Source organism: Dromiciops gliroides, chromosome 1, assembly GCF_019393635.1.
Source record: "Dromiciops gliroides isolate mDroGli1 chromosome 1, mDroGli1.pri, whole genome shotgun sequence".
Classification (NCBI taxonomy): Eukaryota; Metazoa; Chordata; class Mammalia; order Microbiotheria; family Microbiotheriidae; genus Dromiciops; species Dromiciops gliroides.
In genome coordinates this window covers 193,925,931-193,936,626 of record NC_057861.1, presented here as the reverse complement: position 1 = coordinate 193,936,626, position 10,696 = coordinate 193,925,931, and the positions used below count along the sequence as shown (strand labels likewise).

Genomic DNA, 10,696 nt, shown 5'->3' with positions numbered 1-10,696 from the left:
CCTGTCAGTTCAGTGAGGCAAGTCTCTAAGAAAAGGTACAAAAATGCACAGGTGAAGGAACTTCCTCTCGGGAGATCCCTACACCAATTAAATCACAACAAAAAACAAAAAAAATTTCTAAATTAGAAGACTGAGGGTCTAAGTGGTTAAATGATCCATGGCTAGTCACACTTCTCATAAAGTGGCCTAATGAGCCATTGAACTCACTTCTTTTTTTTAAGGTTCTGTAAAAGATTAGTATATTAGTAATTTTGCACAAGAAAACTTGAATAAATGAAAAAATGAAAGAAAATGAAAAATTGCACACTTCAATCTGTGTTCCATCAGTATCAGTTCTTTCATGGAGGTGGGTAATATGCTTCATTTTTATTCCTTTGGGATTGTCTTGGATCATTGTATTGTTGAGAACAGTTATGTCATTCACAGCTCTTCATAAAATAATATTGCTGTCTCTGTGCACAATGTTGAAATTACTTCTAATACCCAAATGTCTTTTGCACAACAACATGTTGTCTGTTAGATGTTAATTCTCTTGGTTATCCTTTTTTAGTGTATTTCATTTTCAAATTTGTGAGAACATTCAAAAACCACCAACACCACCACCACAATCACCCCACAAAGAATTGTTATTTCTCATACAAGTTGCTCTAAGTTCAGGGTGCTTTGTCAAATGATAGTCATTGAGCATAAGAGATATCACCCAGGATATGTATGATGAGAAAAGAAAATGGGTTGGTCATGGAGATCACAGATACAGAGCCTGAGGGTTGACCTAGTATCCACAAGCTCCTTATCCAGAGGAGCCAGGCCACTAGAGCAAAGGACACTTTCTCCATAGAGGATTCATGGAAAGACATGGGCATGATTCACATTATATGAAATGTCATGAAGGCAATAACCAGGGAGATAAGGGATTCAGCCCAGTATTTTGCTATTCTTGTTTGGTCATTTCAGTCCTGTCCTATTCTTTGTGGTCCCATTTGGTATTTTCTTGGCAAAGATACTGGAGTGGTTTGATATTTCCTTCTCCAGTTCATTTTATAGATGAGGGAAGTAAGGAATTTGGGTTAAGTGACTTGCCCAGGTTCACACAAGCAGTAAATGTCTGAGGCCATATTTGAACCCAGGAAGGAATCTTCCTGACTCCAGGCATAGCACTCAATCCACTGTGCCATCTAGCAGCCAAGTAGAGACATCAGTTATTTGGCAACTTTAAACCAGCAAATTGTACCTGCATAATGATGATTATGAGCTATATTTTAAAGAGTTTTACTAATAAATCAACTGAGCAATGAGCATTTATTAATCACCTACTATATGCCAGATTCTAGAGATCCAAATAAATGTCTTCATGGACCTTAGATTCTAGGAGGGGGATATGGCACACATCTAAGAGTAATGGCCATAAATGAGATCTTTAGTCTAGGCAGTCACAAGACTGAGTCATGCAGAAGGGCAGTATATTATAACATATCTTCTAGTACCCATGAAAATATTGATTTGATTATTGTTATAAGAGCAAGAAGTGGAAAGGGAAAGGAACATAAGTTAAGCATAGGGTAGCAGGGAAGATGGTAATATGTCATACTTGCTAGGTCCTAATGTCCTAATGGATGACTGAATGGGATGGAACATAGTCTGGAATGAGGTGAAAATTGACTGACCCTCCAATCCAGGCAGCCTTGGTCTATGACTAGTCTCAAAACTAAGTGCATTTAAAAGAAATGGGTTAGGAAAGGCAGAGGAAGAGTCTCTAAAGGATGAGGTTTAAAGGATTATTCATTTCCTGCATTTTATACAACGTAATTGGAACTCATTTTTTTTTCTTTTTCCTAATATCTCTGGTAAACAAGAGTTCCCCTTTTCACAGAGTTCCATATAAGGCCATTTTTCTTCCCTCAAGTTTTCTCAAGTTTAGTTTTGTTTGTTTGTTTGTTTTTTTAAGCCTAGATATTTTAATTCCTTTGTCATAGCAATACCTCAGATCCATCTGACCAAAAATCTTCTTTGATATGGTCTGGCCCTGTCTTTTATATACCACTAGCAAAATGAGCTACAGACAGGCAGGGGAAGTTGGGGTGGGAGGGATGTGGAGTATTAATTTTAGAAACCAAGTTATTTATAAAGTCCTATAAGGCACATTATTAAAAAATAAGCTGGGGGAGAAATGGCCCCTCTAGGTCATCATTCATTATGACTTACCAGCAGCAACTGATAAAAGATGATTGGACCCACATACTGAAAAAAAAAATAGATCACTGTCATACAACATCTGAATGCAAAAAACTATGAAGGAGACTCCCTTTGATGCTAATGCATGAATGTACTCTCGAAGGATACAAGGAGATTGATTCTGGATAAAAAACACAAAATGTGAAAGATCAAGATAAAAGGAAAAAGGAGTTGTTTCTACCTATTGGAATCCCTAGCTCCAGTCAAAATACAACCCAAGTAGTTCCTCCTATATGTTATATCCCCTATCTTTATAGCCTTTCAGAAGATCATCAACTAATTCTTGGTAATTTTCTGCCTGTATGTCTTTAAGCAAGTCATCATTTCTTTTGGCCTCACTTTCTTCTTCTGCAAAATAAGAGGAGTGAACTAGAAGGCATCAAAATCTCTCTTCCAACACTAGTCATTGCATGATCCTATTATTTTTATTCAAATTCATTAAAAAACAGTTCATTGAAAAAAGTGTGCAGACATTGCCACAGATTCCTAAGAGTGCCATTTTGTTTTCAACTCAAACTTTAAAAATCTCACAAGGGCTTGGGCAATGACTAGGTGCTACCACTACCAACAGAGAGTCCCTGGATCTCTGGCAAAGTCAGGGCCTTGGGGCAAGGGAATGGTTCAAAGAGTTCATTATTCAGGACTATGGGTCCACATATTACCTGTATTTTTATTCTTGGGGAAGCTTGGTGGTGTAGTAGGCAGAGCACTGGCCCTGAAGTTGGGAGGACCTGAGTTCAAAACCAACCCCAGACACATGATAGCTGTGTGACCGTGGGCAAGTCACTTAACCCTAATTGCCTTAAACATTTGGGGGCCATCTCCAGTCATCCTGATAATGTATCTTGTCCCTGGATCAGATGGCTCTGGGGGAGAGAGTGAGTCTGCTGACTTTGCATAGCCCTTCCTCAATTAAATCCAATTCATTGCAAATCATGACAGCTGTCACAGTCCTCTTTGAGAATGAAGAACAAATAATAATTCCCTATTATTACCCTAGACCTCTTTTTTAACATCACCCTCTTCTAGTTGAAAGACTGTTGACATGAAATATAGAGATATACACAACCTGAGTACTGCACTGGAATCCATGACATTGAAAGAATCACATTGAGGCTTCCAGTGGAAAGTGTAGCTTTTCCATAAAAGATTCATGTAAAGATATGCATATGATTTACATTATATAAGATATCATGAAGGCAATAACCAAACCAAAGAGATAAGGGATGCTTGAAAGGACTCTGAAAAGAAAAGAGAGGGTTGTAACTGACTAGAAATGTAAAGAGAAAGATAGGAAAAGAATATCAGGAGTATGAGAAGAATGTGGAAGAATGACATAATCCACTCTTTTGCCTTTAAAAAGAATCATTCATTCAGTTAGATAGATGAATGGGAAAACAACCACTCTCAACAAATGAGGGGTGGGGATAAAGACCTACAAAATGACACAGAAATGTGAACACAACTTTCCTATTTGACTATTCCTTGGGGAAGGGCAATCAATGCAGCACATCAACTCACACAAGAGAAGCACATGTGGACCTCCAAATGTTGGGTCTTCTGGGCCCAGAAGTTCCAATTGTCTCACTTTTCATTAACAAGCTCTTGCAACATCAACTTTGTATGTCATTTTTGCTCTACTTGCTTTAAATACTCTGGCTACAGTGGCCCCAGGAGTCTGATATAATCAGCAAACTTTGCCTTGTAGTATCACAGAATTTGAGAGATGGAATAACATCTAGTCTAACCCATAATTAAACATAAATCCTTTCCACAAAGTAACAAACAAGAGGCTACCTAGCCTTTACTTGAAATCCTCAAGTGAGAGAAAACCTCTCATCCCTCCTGGGTGGAATTCCCCTGAAGTTCCATAGATTTACTTAAGATACTACATGTCCTTTTTCTGAACTTTTTAGAATCTGCTCTCCTCAAATCTATGCTACATGTCAGACAATGCCCAGCTTTCCTCTCCTCTATAACACATTCTAAGTTGGAACAGTCATTTTTCCCCAAGGTTCCCATCATTTATGCCTTAATAACCAATAAAATTTAGAAAATGTTGCTATTACTGGTTCTTTCACCTTTAGTAGTTTTGACAATATAGGGAAGATGATAAATCTGGAGCTGGCAGGAAGGTAGGACTTAAATCTTTAACTGGACCCTGCCTTCACAGTCTTATCAAATGGAGTTTGAAGATCATTTGCATGGAGTGTCCAGTAACATAATGAGAGTTAGCAACTCTTGCCCTATCTTTCTGCCAGCACCAAAATAGTTTTTGTTGTTGTTCAGTCATCTCAGCTATGTCTGACTCTTCATGACCCCATTCAGGGTTTTCTTGGTAAACATACTGGAATGATTTGCCATTTTCTTTTCCAGCTCATTTTAAGATAAGGAAAGTGAGGCAAAAGAGTTAAGTGACTTGGCCAGGGTTCCACAGCTAATGTCTGAAGCTAAATTTGAACTCAGATCTTCTTGACTCTAAATCTGACACTCTATACTCTTTGCTTCTAGCTACCCTCAAAACTAGCTACCCTTATGATATATACACATTCATGGTGGTTATTTGCAACATAATGGGTACTATCACTCAGCATGAGCTTTGTTTTTGACAAAAAATAACTTTTGTTGTGGATTTAAAAGTATCAGTCATCAAAATGCCTATTTTGATAAGAAATTGTCATTTGTGATGAAGGAAGGGGGAGAAATCTACCAAACACTGTGGAAACAGGGGGCAGAAAAAGTCAGTAGAAAATAAAACATATGCCAGGAAAACAGAATGGAAAAGCACAAATTGGAAGGAAAGAGTAACACTTGTGCAGATTGCTTGGAATAAAATGTAGGATCTATGTAGCATATGCAAAGGACATGCATGAGAGGAAAGCAAAACAAGACTCTGTACATCACTGATGTCTTATATAATTACAGCTCTCAAGTGAGAATTTACACAAAGACTACTTCTTATTCCATTATTTTGTTCTTCCTTGCTATGTGTGATACATACGTATCATAGAATAACAGAATGTCAGAACTGGAAAGGACCTCATAGACCACCTATTCCAGCATGAATGCCCCCTACAATATACTCACCCAATGATCATACAGCCTTTTCTTGAAATCCTAGTTCCCACATACCTACTTCAAGAAAATCCTGAAATCTGTTCCAAACTAAATAATGTTGAAGGAATCTAATGAGAAATGACAATAAATTACTTTTTTCTACCACAAAACTGCACAAAAAAGCCAGCCAGAAGCTTGTGAGCAATAGGAAAGGAGGCCCCAAGCAAAGTCAGGGGAAATGAAAGCAATCAAGACAGTATCCACCCAGAGATGAGTCAGAAGCCAATGGAACCTTCAAGGTTCTATATGCAGAGCAAGTCTCAGGGTGGTCAGAAACCCACAGTTTCTGTGGAACCTTGGATATTACAAGGACTGGCAACAACCAGTATAGCATGGAAACATTCGGATTGATATAGTTCAAGTGTTCAGGGACTCCAAAGCATCTGTCCTGAGATACTATAGAAAGTCTAGTGCTCTGAACTTCAAAGATCTGGAGGCCAGTGGAGGAAGTAAAGTTCTAATCCCAGAAGGTGGAGGTGAACCCAGGTGACCCAGAGCAAGATCAAGCAAAGCCAAACAACCCACTGAAAAGCAAAGTGGGAAGGGTGGGGAGGGAAGAGCATAGTCCTGGCACAAAGACCCAATTCAGAAACTAAGGCTGAAGAGTAAACAAAAGAAGACATTGACCATTATAAAGAATTATTGTAGATGTAATTATACCCAAAAATCCAACTTTAAAAAGAGGCAATAACTCCCTAACAATCACAAACAGCAAAAAATGTATTTTCCACAAAGATTCCAAGAATACCTAGTTGAAATAAAGCAAGAGACTAAAAAATAAAATAGAACCTCTGGAGGAAAGAATTGGAAGGAAAATAACTTAGAAGAGAAAGTAGTAAACCTTACTGAAGTTAGTAATAAGTTCCCTGAAAATTAAGTTAGGACAAACAAATCAATTACTTAATTAGAGAGCAAGAAATATTTAAATAAAATAAAATATGGAAAAATAAAAGAAAATGTAAAATATTTTCTCTCAAAAGCTATTTACATAAAAATGTTAAGGATAAATAATTTAAGGATTGTTGGATTCCCTGAAAGTCACTATTTTTAGAGACTGAATATTATATTTTCAGAGCTTATAAATGAAAAATCTCCAGATCTATTAAAACTAGAGGACAAAATGAAAATAAAAACAATCTATAGATCATTTCCTGGAGGTAAGAGGTGTGGGATGGAGGGAGGAAAGAAAGAGTCCAATGAAATTTAATCTTTCCAGTCTTCTTACACATCAACATGCATTCTTTGATCCAGTGACACTGGCTTCCTGGGTGTCCCAAGAACAAGATCCTCCATCTCTCAGTTCTGGGCATTTTCTCTGACTGCCTCCCATGCCTGGAATGCTCTCCCTCCTCCATTCTAACTGTCCACTTCCATGGCTTCCTTTAGGTCCTAACTGAACTTCCACCTTCTACAAGAAGCTTTCCCCAATCCCTCTTAATTCGAGTCCCTTCCGTTAGTCAATTGTCATGCCCGGGTGGGAGTGGGGATAAGCTCCCACTCTCTATAAAATGCTCCAATAGCGTGCATCTCAAATAGCCTCTGACAACCGAAGCCCAACTCCTGGCCTCCTCATGGCAGAACTGTTTCCACTAACAGGAGAAGGGGCAAAGGCGAGTCACTGGCACCTTAAAACCAGTCACTTCGGGCAGGTGGGGCTCATTAGCCTTGGCAGGCAACCTGCCTAGGGGAAGGAACACTGATTTTAAACCTCCACTGCCTTGCAGCTATACCCATATATGGGAAAGGCTTCGGGAGTTAACCCCAAGGAAAAATCAGGAGTCGGAGTCCCTTAGGCAGTTGGGTGTTGGACATCACATCCCTCTGGCAACTCCTGCGGTGGCACTGGTGCCAAACTGTATCGGCTCCGCCTCTCCTTTGGATCCACCAATGTCGTGGAGAGGGAAAACCTGTTGCATGGGCAACAGCTTGTTTTCCATATTGATCTGCCCAGGCCAGCACCCTGGAGGTAGATACAACACGGGATGTGGCAGTTACTGGTTATAAGTCACTCAGGAGCTGCGGCTCCCACATCGGACTGCACAGTCACACTGTGGCCTGTGGCTCTTCAAGGTGCTTCAGTCCGAGACTGGTGGAGGCCTACTATCCTGTATACAGCTTTCCTTGTATATATTTGTTTGCATGTTATCTCCCCCATTAGATTGCAAGCTCTTTGAGAGCAAGGACGTCTTTTGTCTCTTTTTGTATCATTTGCCATTTCCTTCTCCAGTGGATTAAGGCAAACACACGTTAAATTACTTTCCCAGGGTTACACAGCTAGTGAATGTCACATAGTAGGTGCTTAATTAATGTTTATTGAATTGAATTGAACTGAAGAAAAGCAGTCTAGGTACCAAGGAGACGTAGCATCACACAAGACCTGGAAGCTTCCTAAAAATGAGAGATCTTGCAGTACAATATTCCAAAAGGCTAAAAACAAAAAGTAAGCTTATAGCCAAGAATAGCTTACTCTTCAAAGCTGAGCATAATCATATAAGGAAGAAAATGTACCCTTAATAGAACACAGGACTTTCCAGTATTTTTGATAAAATGACCAGAGTTGGGTTGAAATTTGGAAATATAAACAGGGGTCATGAGACCTAAAAATGTAAATTTATTTGAGCAATTGAAAAGAGCTATATAAAGGTGTCCTATCACTCAAACAGAGGCAGAAGAAAGTATGGTGTGGAGGTTGGCCTGACAAACTGTGCTTCTACTTATTGTACAGGCTTGCTGCTAGCCTGCAGGTTCCTTAATAGATGTGGCATGGACAGGATCTATAAAGATCAGGTGGAAGTGACTGGAGATGAATACAATGTGGAAAGTATTGATGGTCAGCATGGTGCTTTTACATGCTACATGCGTGAAGGTCTTGCTAGAACTACCACTGAAAACAAAGTCTTTGGAGTCCTTAAGGGAGCTATGGATAGGGATCTGTCTCTTCCTCACAGTATCAAACACTTCCCTGGGTATGATTCAGAAAGCAAGGAATTCAATACTGAAGTACATCATAAACACATCATGGTCCAAAATGTTGCAGATTATGTGCATTATGTCATGGAAGAAGATGAAAAACAATTCTTACATTACATAAAGAACAATATAACTCCCAACATGATGGAGATGTACAAGAAAATTCATGCTTGTGTATAGGGACATCCAATGTATGAAAAGAAACCCAAAAGGGAAGTTAAAAAGCTGAAACCATCCCAAAATGTCCCTCACCCAGAAAAAAAAGACAGTTGCTCAGAAGAAGGCAAGTTTCCTCAGAGCCCAAGAGTGTGCAGCTGATAGTTAAAACATCAAAATCTGTCATTTTCTATGAAGAATTTTAGATTAAGACAATAAATTCATTGAAGAACAGTAACAAAAAACTTTATCTTCAGAGGATATTGAGAAAGATAAATAAGAAAACAGGAGCTAAATGTGGATTGGTTCTATTCTGAAGGTTCTAATACAGTAAAGAGAAGAGAAATATACTAGTGTAGAACCATTATGAAGGATGACATGAAACTCTTGACATATATTTTTGGTTATGGCCACTTTGTGGATTCATTTTGTTTGACTGTTTAAAAGGCTTTTTTTTCTTTCCATTTTTAATAGGAAGGACCAGAAGAAAAATATGAGGTTAACAATAATGAGGCAAAACCCCCTCTTTTTATGTATGGAAGAGAACAGAGGGCAGATCAGCAAGAAGTACAAACAATGGCAACAGTTTTGAAAGCATGGTGTGAATTTATTATATTTTTAAAAGCAAATGATATGATATGGAGGTTCATGGTATCATAAACAATCTCCCCTCTAAGTTATATGCTGTATATATGAAAATGCTAGTTTTTGGTGTTTAATTTCAAAATAAAAAATAAGTTTAAAAAGAATGAATGCTGTTCATCGAGTACATAGATTGTTTTTGCTTTTTCTCTAATCTCCAGCATTTAGGACAGTGCCTGCACATAGTGAGTGTTAATATCACTTATGGCTTAATTCCTCTCCAGGCTCCATTCCTGACTTCTTGGACTTGCTCTGCCATGCCACAGCAGCCTCCTCACCTTGGGAATTCACTCTACCTATGGCCCTCCAGTTGCTACTCCTAGGGTTCCTTCTTCTGATTGGATGATTCATTCCAAAGCCTCCATTTTTTTTTTTTTTGGTGAAGCAATTGGGGTTAAGTGACTTGCCCAGGGTCACACAGCTAGTAAGTGTTAAGTGTCTGTGGCTGGATTTGAACTCAGATCCTCCTGACCCCAGGGCCAATGTTCTACCCATTGTGCCACCTAGCTGTCCCCCAAAGCCTCCATTTTAAGGAAATGTATAGGCAAGCCATTTTCTCATTCTTCTCTGGGCTCCACTGCTGATTCTGAATTTTCTCTGTTCCTGTGGGAGTAATTTCCCCACACTACTGATTTTCAGATTCCTTTTATATGTTGTCATCCCTCATTAGAATGTAAGCTCCTTGAGGATAAGGATTGTCTTTCTTTTGATTTGTATTTGTAATCCTTGGGCTTCACACAATGCCTGGCAAGAGCTTATTAAGTGCTTCTTGACTTGACTTGATTACAAAGGAGAGTACATGAAATGTTTTTATTTTGGTTTTTTGGTTTTTTGTTTGTTTGGTTTTGTTTTGTTTTTTTGCAGGGCAATAAGGGTTAAGTGACTTCCCCAGGGTCACACAGCTAGTATGTGTCAAGTGTCTGAGGCCGGATTTGAACTCAGGTCCTCCTGAATCCAGGGCCAGTGCTTTATCCACTGCGCCACCTAGATGCCCCTATTTTGTTTTTTTTTTTTAAAGGCTTAGAGGAAGATCTACAGCTAATTCCATCTCTTTAATCTCCTTCATAATAAAAATTGATGAAATACCTGGACCTTGGGTAAAGTAGCAAACTAGTGGTAGAGCTAGAATTAATATTCAAAGCATTGAATTATACAGCCAGTGACATCCTCTCCCAAAAGTAACTGGGAGAAGTAAAGAATAGTATAAAAGAATGAGGAGAAGCATAACTTCACAGAGATGAAAAATCTTCAGGAAGAGTAGCAAATGATATGCTGATTTCTAATTACCCTCCTATTTAATTAGTAGAATATCACTTAAATTGAGTTTATCAATAGCTCAGTTTTAATAGTATTTGCAGAAAAGATGATTTGCTGTTTTATTTTTGTCTTGATTATCCTTGGGTTTGCTTCTGATGTAGGCTAATATTTTGAGTAGAAAGAGAAACAACATTTAAATAAAAAATATATGAATGATGCCTTGGTGGCCCTTGATACAAATTAACCTAAGCAGATAAGGGAAAGAATGATGTGAATTGAGTAAGATCACAGGACAGCTAAAGTCTAGTGCCATTTTGATACC

General features: G+C 38.6%; 1 pseudogene; it reads left to right on the top strand.

The window, feature by feature from the left end:
- The first annotated feature begins 4,341 nt into the window (after positions 1-4,341).
- Positions 4,342-8,644, top strand: LOC122746944 (annotated as a pseudogene).
- The last annotated feature ends 2,052 nt before the right edge of the window (positions 8,645-10,696 follow it).